Here is a 7,472-nt window from a genome sequence, read left to right on the forward strand (position 1 = left end):
CTATGACCTGTTCCACAGTGAATAACATTTCCGTACTCCCCTCGCCATCATTTCGTACTACGCTGTTATGACGTGAGTAAGCCCTCTTGTCTCAAGCCTCTTTGGGAAGAGTCCAGCGTTATTGTTGTAAGCCTCTGTTAGCTTGTCTATTTTTTATCCATGCACAATGAAGTTGAGTTTATTTCTGTTTTCCAGTTTTGCAACAGAGAAAGAAAAGCCAGTGCCTTTAAAAAAAAATATATAGGCCTATGTCTGTCGAAAATAAGCAGGCATTTCCTGATGAGCAGCTAGTCTCGGCTCGTGCGCGCCACAGGGCTACACCCCACCACCACCACCACCACACACACACACCCTTATTCCTGGATAGCTGCCCAGGACTTCTTGGATGATAAACTGCGGAGCGAAGGACAGACTCTCAGAAAGTACTCCCTAATCATGAAGTAGCATCTAGTAAACACTATCAGGTCTCTGCTGACTCACTGAAACACGAGGTTTGGCGAAGACAAACGTGGTGGAGTCACAAGCTGTTGCGGCACAGTAGCCCCACAGTCTATGGACATAATAGGAACGTTAAACTAGCGTAAAACCACAGGCAGTAGGCTGATAAAAGACACATAACGCAGCATAGTTTCTGTGCAGCCCAGGGGTGTCAGACGTCAACCATACTGCGTTTCCAGCTGAGTGTTGTCTTCACGAGTTTTTAGTCCCTTCTATTTTTGTTCGTTCCCTTAAAAAACGCTAGGTGGCAGTGTTGCAAGTCATATTAACTTGCTGTTGACCACTTGTCTTCAAATGAGGATATAGGCCTACCTGCACAAAAAGGCAGATGTAGTCCTCAAACACTAGCAACTGCAAGCACACCTCGATCTAGGCTATTACTAGAAGATTTTAATGAACTGAAACGTGGTATGAAATACAGCAGCAGGCCTATGGACTTTGCTTTCACATTCATTGTCTGTTTTCATCGGACCGCTGTAGGCTACTTAATAATTTTTAAACTGTTAGCCTACTCTATCAAAAAACACATCACTTTAATATTTATTTATTTATTTAAATCAGCCTTATACATTTTCCATAGTATATTTGAAATTTGACATTGAAATTGATGGAGTAGGTTCCACTATTGTTTATCAGTCTTTAGTCTGTCAATCAGTCTTCAGGTTGCTCCCTCTGCGGTTGAAATGTACACAATTAAGAGATAAAGAATTGACTTTTTGAAAATATAAATTTGAGTATTTTCTCATATCATCGTCTTAGTTAGGCTATACGCTGTCCTCCATAGTCATACTGTAGGCTATTTTGTCAAGAGTTTATCTCTTCTCAAGTAAGTACTGCAATAGCACTGTTATACTTTATCACTGTGAGTTAGATTAAATAGATCTTTTTGGAATTAATCCATTTGTTGTTGTTTTTTTAATTAGGAAAAATGATTGGCCTAAATGAGTAGATAAATGAATAACTGGGAAATTGGGAATTGATTTGGAAGCATTTAATATATATATCTTTTTGTTTTATTTTTGTTAAAAATGGCATACTTTGTGATAATGCAACCAACTTTATTGTTTGCTCTCTGGACCCTCACTTTAGCTGGTGTCAGCCATTTTGTTTAGTTTTTTTCCCATCCTTTATAGCAGTGTTTCTCAAACTTTTTTTAGGCGAGGCACCCTTTCAATTCATGAAAAATTTCAAGGCACCCCAAACCAACAAGCAGTAACATGGCATCACATCCGATACCACACAAGCTTAGAAAAGTAACACATTTGGAGACGTCACACGACCTACGTTTGAAGTTGCAGCTGACTGGGGCGACCTATATTTACTTTATTGTGCGTAAATGGCAGATGAAAGATTCCACTGACTAGCATTAACTTATCAATTTAGACAAATCTATATTATATTACTTTATTTATTTATCAGCCACGTTTGAGGGGGGCCCGCGGCACCCCTGTTGAGAAACACGGCTCTATAGCATCGCAATCAGTGCTGCTTCAGTCTGTAAATCATCAGCCCCAGTCTTGTACTCCTGTATTTTAATTGAGACATTGAAAATTGTGGTTTCCTCTTGCATGGCTGATGATGCCTTGGTAGGCGGACACGGCCCTCTGCCGGCCCTCGTCGGGCTCTGACCCGGTTTCAAAGCCCCGGGCGGCAGCTCCTGTCATGGTCGGAGGCGCTGAGGTTTCCCCATGTCGTGACAGTCTGAAGTGTCTGGTTTCCTCCCAGTGTTTGTTTGACATGTGGCTAGTGGAGGAGGAGGGGGTTCCTCCACACTCAACCCCCCACCCCTCCCACACACACACACACACACACACACACACACACACACACACACACACACACACACACACACACACACACAGACACACACACACTCCAACCCCCATCACCACCAGCAGCACCTTTCCCAACCACCAGCACCACACAGTATACCATCTACCCAAACCTCCATCTCTCTCTCCCTCCACCCAACCCCCCCTCTACACCTACCCCCCTCCCTTTTCTCTTGCTTTGCCTTCAAGGCTGGCTGTCCCTGGCTATAATATGAGCTGGCTACCATGGGCTGGTAATTTTATGCAGGCAGTGGGCGAGGCAGCCCAATAAAAGGCTTCTGAAGTGGTTTTAACGGGGCGAGCATGTGCAGAGAGAGAGAGAGAGAGAGAGAGAGAGAGAGAGAGAGAGAGAGAGAGAGAGAGAGAGAGAGAGAGAGGAGAGAGAGAGAGAGAGAGAGAGAGAGAGAGAGAGAGAGAGAGAGAGAGAGAGAGAGAGGTGGGGGAGGGAAAAGAAGAGAGGCCTGTGGCGAAGAAAGAGAGGGCGGGGGGAGAGAGAGAGAGAGAGAAATGTTTACCCAGTTTTTTTGTCTTAATTTAAACAAAACAAAAAATAAGAAAATGTAAAAACTTGCTAAGACCGACACGATCGGCTGATGATGTGGACCGCTCGAAGGACGCGTTTATTCTGGACGACGTGAACGTGGCCGTGTCGCACAAATAAATTGGCAGTCATGATTACTGCGGTGGACAGCTGCAGGATGTTAGGGGGGGAATGAACAGCCCCATGTTAGACAATAATTTCCATCTTGCTGCATGCATATAGCTGTCAGTAAGACTCGAGGAGCTGTGGAGCTTCAGGAGGTGCTGCTATGTGCACTGTACAGAGGAGGACTGTAGTTTGACTGTTTGGAGGTTTGTGTGTGCATGTAACTCTGTGTGTGTGTGTGTACATGGTGTAATGTGAGTGTATTGTACATTCTTCTGTATATGTATGCGAGTGTGTACGTGGGATATGTATACAGTGGTGTGTGTGTGTGTGTGTGTGTGTGTGTGTGTGTGTGTGTGTGTGTGTGTGTGTGTGTGTGTGTGTGTGTGTGTGTGCGCGCGGGACTACGTGCGCATATGCGAATGTCTATGCGCACGTGTATGTTGGTGTGTATGTATGTGTGTGTGTGACTGTGTTTACATTTTTATATGTAGCAAAGTGTTTAGCCGGGATTTGTATACAGAGGTGTGTGTGTGTGTGTGTGTGTGTGTGTGTGTGTGTGTGTGTGTGTGTGTGTACAGTACAGAGGTGTGTGTGTGTGTTTGTATATAGGCCTACGTATACAGAGGTGTGTGTATGTGGGGTAGTGTAGGGATTAGTGATTCCTCACTGTCAGGTTGTGAGTGTCCTCAGGGTCCCTCTTTTTCCCATCACTCTCCTACCCCTGTTCCTTCCTTCTTTTTCTTTTTCTTCCTTTCATTTATCGTTTTTACCCTCTCCTCTCCTCCCTCCTCTCCTTTCATCTCTTGATTGCATTCCTCCCATTCCTCTCGTTCAATACCCTTTCCATTTTTTTGCTTTGAAAAAAAATCAATAGGGGGAGAGAAGTGCAATTTCACCATCTCTGTGTCCCCTACGCACTCCACTTGCCCCAACATCTCCATCGAACCCTGTCACACTGCTCAGGTGTAACACACACACACACACGCAGGGAAGCACACACACACACACACACACACACACACACACACACACACACACACACACACACACACACACACACACACACACACACACACACACACACACACACACACACACACACACACACACACACGCACACAACCCCACCTTTATATCTTTTGTGGGGCCCTCCCATTGACTTCTTTTCATATTAACCCTAACAATAGCTAAAGAATGCTAAGCTTCCCAAAACAAACTCTAACCTTAACCTGTCAGTGAAGAAATGTATTTACACTTTTACTTTTACCAGTAACAATTTTGGCCCCACATTGTTGCTGTGCTCCAATAGCAGTGGCTTCACGAAGGTAGGTTGGTGCAGTAAACTACACACACACACACACACACACACACACACACACACACACACACACACACACACACACACACACACACACACACACACACACACACACACACACACACACACACTTCATTCCCTATGGCCATCCAAATGGAAGAAGAGTGGCTTTGCTAGCCGTAGTTTATTAGGCACTTCAAACCACTGCCCATCAAACTTGTAATTTAATAGACTTGTATTGTTCCTGCATAAATTTGTGAGATTACAGTCATATTTTGCAATTGAGAGAAAATCAAAATAAATGTTTATCTATTGTGTTTTTTCTATCTTCTTGTATTTAATAGCATTGTACAAACTGTACATTGTGTTGTTCAAATACACATCTTGTGTATTTGACCCAAGTCACCAGCAAACCTTCCAAAAAACAAACCATTCATACGGAGGGATGGATGAACCGACTGACAAACATAGTGACTAAGAAAATATTTACTGGAGACAAATTCCTTGTATACACTGCTGTTAGTGTGATTTGCCATTTAGTCCCTTACATTACATTACATTAAATTACATTTAGCAGACGCCTTTGACCAAGGTGACTTACAAGGAGGGAATTCAAGCAAGTACAGAGTAAGGGGTCAGCGCAGAGTACAGAGTACAGCAGTATAATTCAGATAATAAACAAAGACCTAGTGTATAGTTGCAACACTGACAGCATCGTCCAACACATGGTAAAAGAAGATGTAACATAAAAAGCAAACACCAAAATGTATATAATACACAGAGACATCTAGGCGCAGTGTACAGTTGCAACATTGACAGCGTTGTCCAACACGTGGTAAAAGAAGATGTAGCATGAAATAATAATATACATTAAAGTGTTAAAAAGCAATTTAGGTACATGGAAGGTGTTAAAAACAGTTGCTTGATGAAAGAAAGCTAAAATCTAAGAGTCAGAGACTAAGATAAAAAGTGTTTTTTAGTATAGCTTTGCCAATACATTCTGATAAGAGAAAATCCATGATGATGCCGATAACACATTAAAATGCCAGTCAGTATACGGGTAATACTGAATCCCTATACTGAATCCCTATACCCTCTTTCCATCTGCATTCATTGACATGGGCCACACCTGAAACAGATGGCGGATGCTAACAGAGGTGCTAACAGCCCATCCAGAGTAGCAGCGGCAGTACTAGGCCCTTAAGGCTATCTGACATTAGCGTTAGGCTTTGCAGAGCGCATTGACGGGTCCCGGCAGGGCCCTTTGGGGAGGGATGAGAGTGATGTGATGGCTGCACCCTCCCTTATGGCTCTCCGGGCTTAGGCGTCCTTGGCTTGGCTTTGGACAGGAAATGGCGGCGTAATCGGCAGACAGGTCACCATTCGCCCACGCAGGGGGTCAAGGGTATTAAGAAAAATATGTGTGTATCTGGGATCTGGGTGTGGGTGTTTTTTGTAGGGGCTCTGTGTCTGCAATGCAATGATCTGTTTCTGTCTCTCTCTCTCTCTCTCTCTCTCACACTCACACTCACACACACACACACACACACACACACACACACACACACACACACACACACACACACACACACACACACACACACACACACACACACACAGAATCCTGTGAAAAACAGTGGTGCGAGTGTGTGTACGTTAATACACATCGTTCGGAGAGCAGGTGTGTATGTGTGTGTGTGTGTGTGTGTGTGCATGTGTGTGCGCGCGTTTGTGTGTGTGTGTGTGTGTGTGTGTGTGTGTGTGTGTGTGTGTGTGTGTGTGTGTGTGTGTGTGTGTGTGTGTGTGTGTGTGTGTGTGTGTGTGTGTGTGTGTGTGTGTGTGTGTGTGTGTGTGTGTGAATCCATGTGCGTGGATTGTAGCAGCTCATGTGCCCAGCGGGGGTCCTGGGCAGTGGTGTGAAAGGAGGAGAGGGGGGGGAAGGCGGTGAGGTGTGGTGTGGTGTGGTGGTGGTGTGGCGAGAGCGAGGCACACAGGCACGATGGGAGATTGGCGTGTAAAAACCAGAAGGGGAAATAAGTCAGCAACGGCCTGACAAGATAAGACGCGGAGAAAGACGGAGAGATGGAGAGCGAGGGAAAAAGACGAGGGGAAGAGAGTGTGTGTGTATGTGTGTCGGGGGGTGGGGTTGGGGGGTATGTATGTATGTGGCGAGAGATGGAACGTAAAAAAGAGCTAAATGAATGACGGCATAGAGCTAACAGGGAGTGGCGTGGGGTGGGGTGGGGTGGGGTGGGGTGGCTGTCGTAGTGGCTTAGATGACAAAGTGGGGGAGCAAAATGATTGAAGGCATAGCGGGATAAATAGAAAATAATTGATAGCGACCACCGGGGGGAGGGGGGGGGGTGGAGGAGGAGGAGTGGAGAGAGGGAGAGGAGGAGGAGTGGAGAGAGGGGGAAAATGGAGAGAGAGAGAAGAGGGGGAAGGAAGGGAAGCTGGGCTGAGGGGAAAAGTGATCATAGAATTATGGGATAACTGAAGGAAGCACACCCACCAGGGGGAGGGGGGGGGGGGGTGGGAGGCTGGTGGAATGAGGGGATGCGAAAGGCACACTCTATGTAAACGACAGAGAAGGAAAACTAGAGGAAGCCAAGCATGGAGGAGCTAGAGATGGAGAGATGCAGGCAGCAGAGGTAGAGGAAGCAAATGGAGTGGAGAGGGAGGGCAGAAAAAAGAAAGGAAAACAGGATGGCAGATGGAGAGAATGGTATAGCTGGAGGGAGGAAGGGAAATGCAGAAAATGGGAGATTGATGAGGAAGAGAGGGAGAGACATGGAGCGAGAGAGAGAGAGTGAGAGACATGGAGCGAGAGAGGGAGAGTGAGAGATATGGAGCGAGAGAGGGAGAGTGAGAGATATGGAGCGAGAGAAGGAGAGTGAGAGACATGGAGCGAGAGAAGGAGAGCGAGATGAAGGGACCAGGAGAGAAGGAGAGGTACAGTCACAGGAGGGAGTGCTGGACGAGAAGGGCAGATACAGGACTGAAGGAAGGGAAGGGAAGGGAAGGGAAGGGAAGGGAAGGGAAGGGAAGGGAAGGGAAGGGAAGGGAAGGGAAGGGAAGGGAAGGGAAGGGAGGGAAAGCAAGATTTGAGAGAAAGAGGTGTATTCCAGAGAAAGGAAGAAGGGAAGATCGACAAAATGTATAGATATTGGTAGAT

The 7,472-nt window shown here is 45.9% G+C and overlaps 1 protein-coding gene across 1 annotated transcript in view; it reads left to right on the forward strand.

Annotated features, from left to right (window-relative positions):
* LOC134462694 (retinoic acid receptor gamma-like) overlaps positions 1-7,472 on the forward strand; it is a 175,553-nt gene that overhangs the window by 137,209 nt on the left and 30,872 nt on the right. The window lies entirely within an intron of this gene.

The sequence above is a fragment of the Engraulis encrasicolus genome, chromosome 14 (genome assembly GCF_034702125.1).
Source record: "Engraulis encrasicolus isolate BLACKSEA-1 chromosome 14, IST_EnEncr_1.0, whole genome shotgun sequence".
Lineage (NCBI taxonomy): Eukaryota > Metazoa > Chordata > Actinopteri > Clupeiformes > Engraulidae > Engraulis > Engraulis encrasicolus.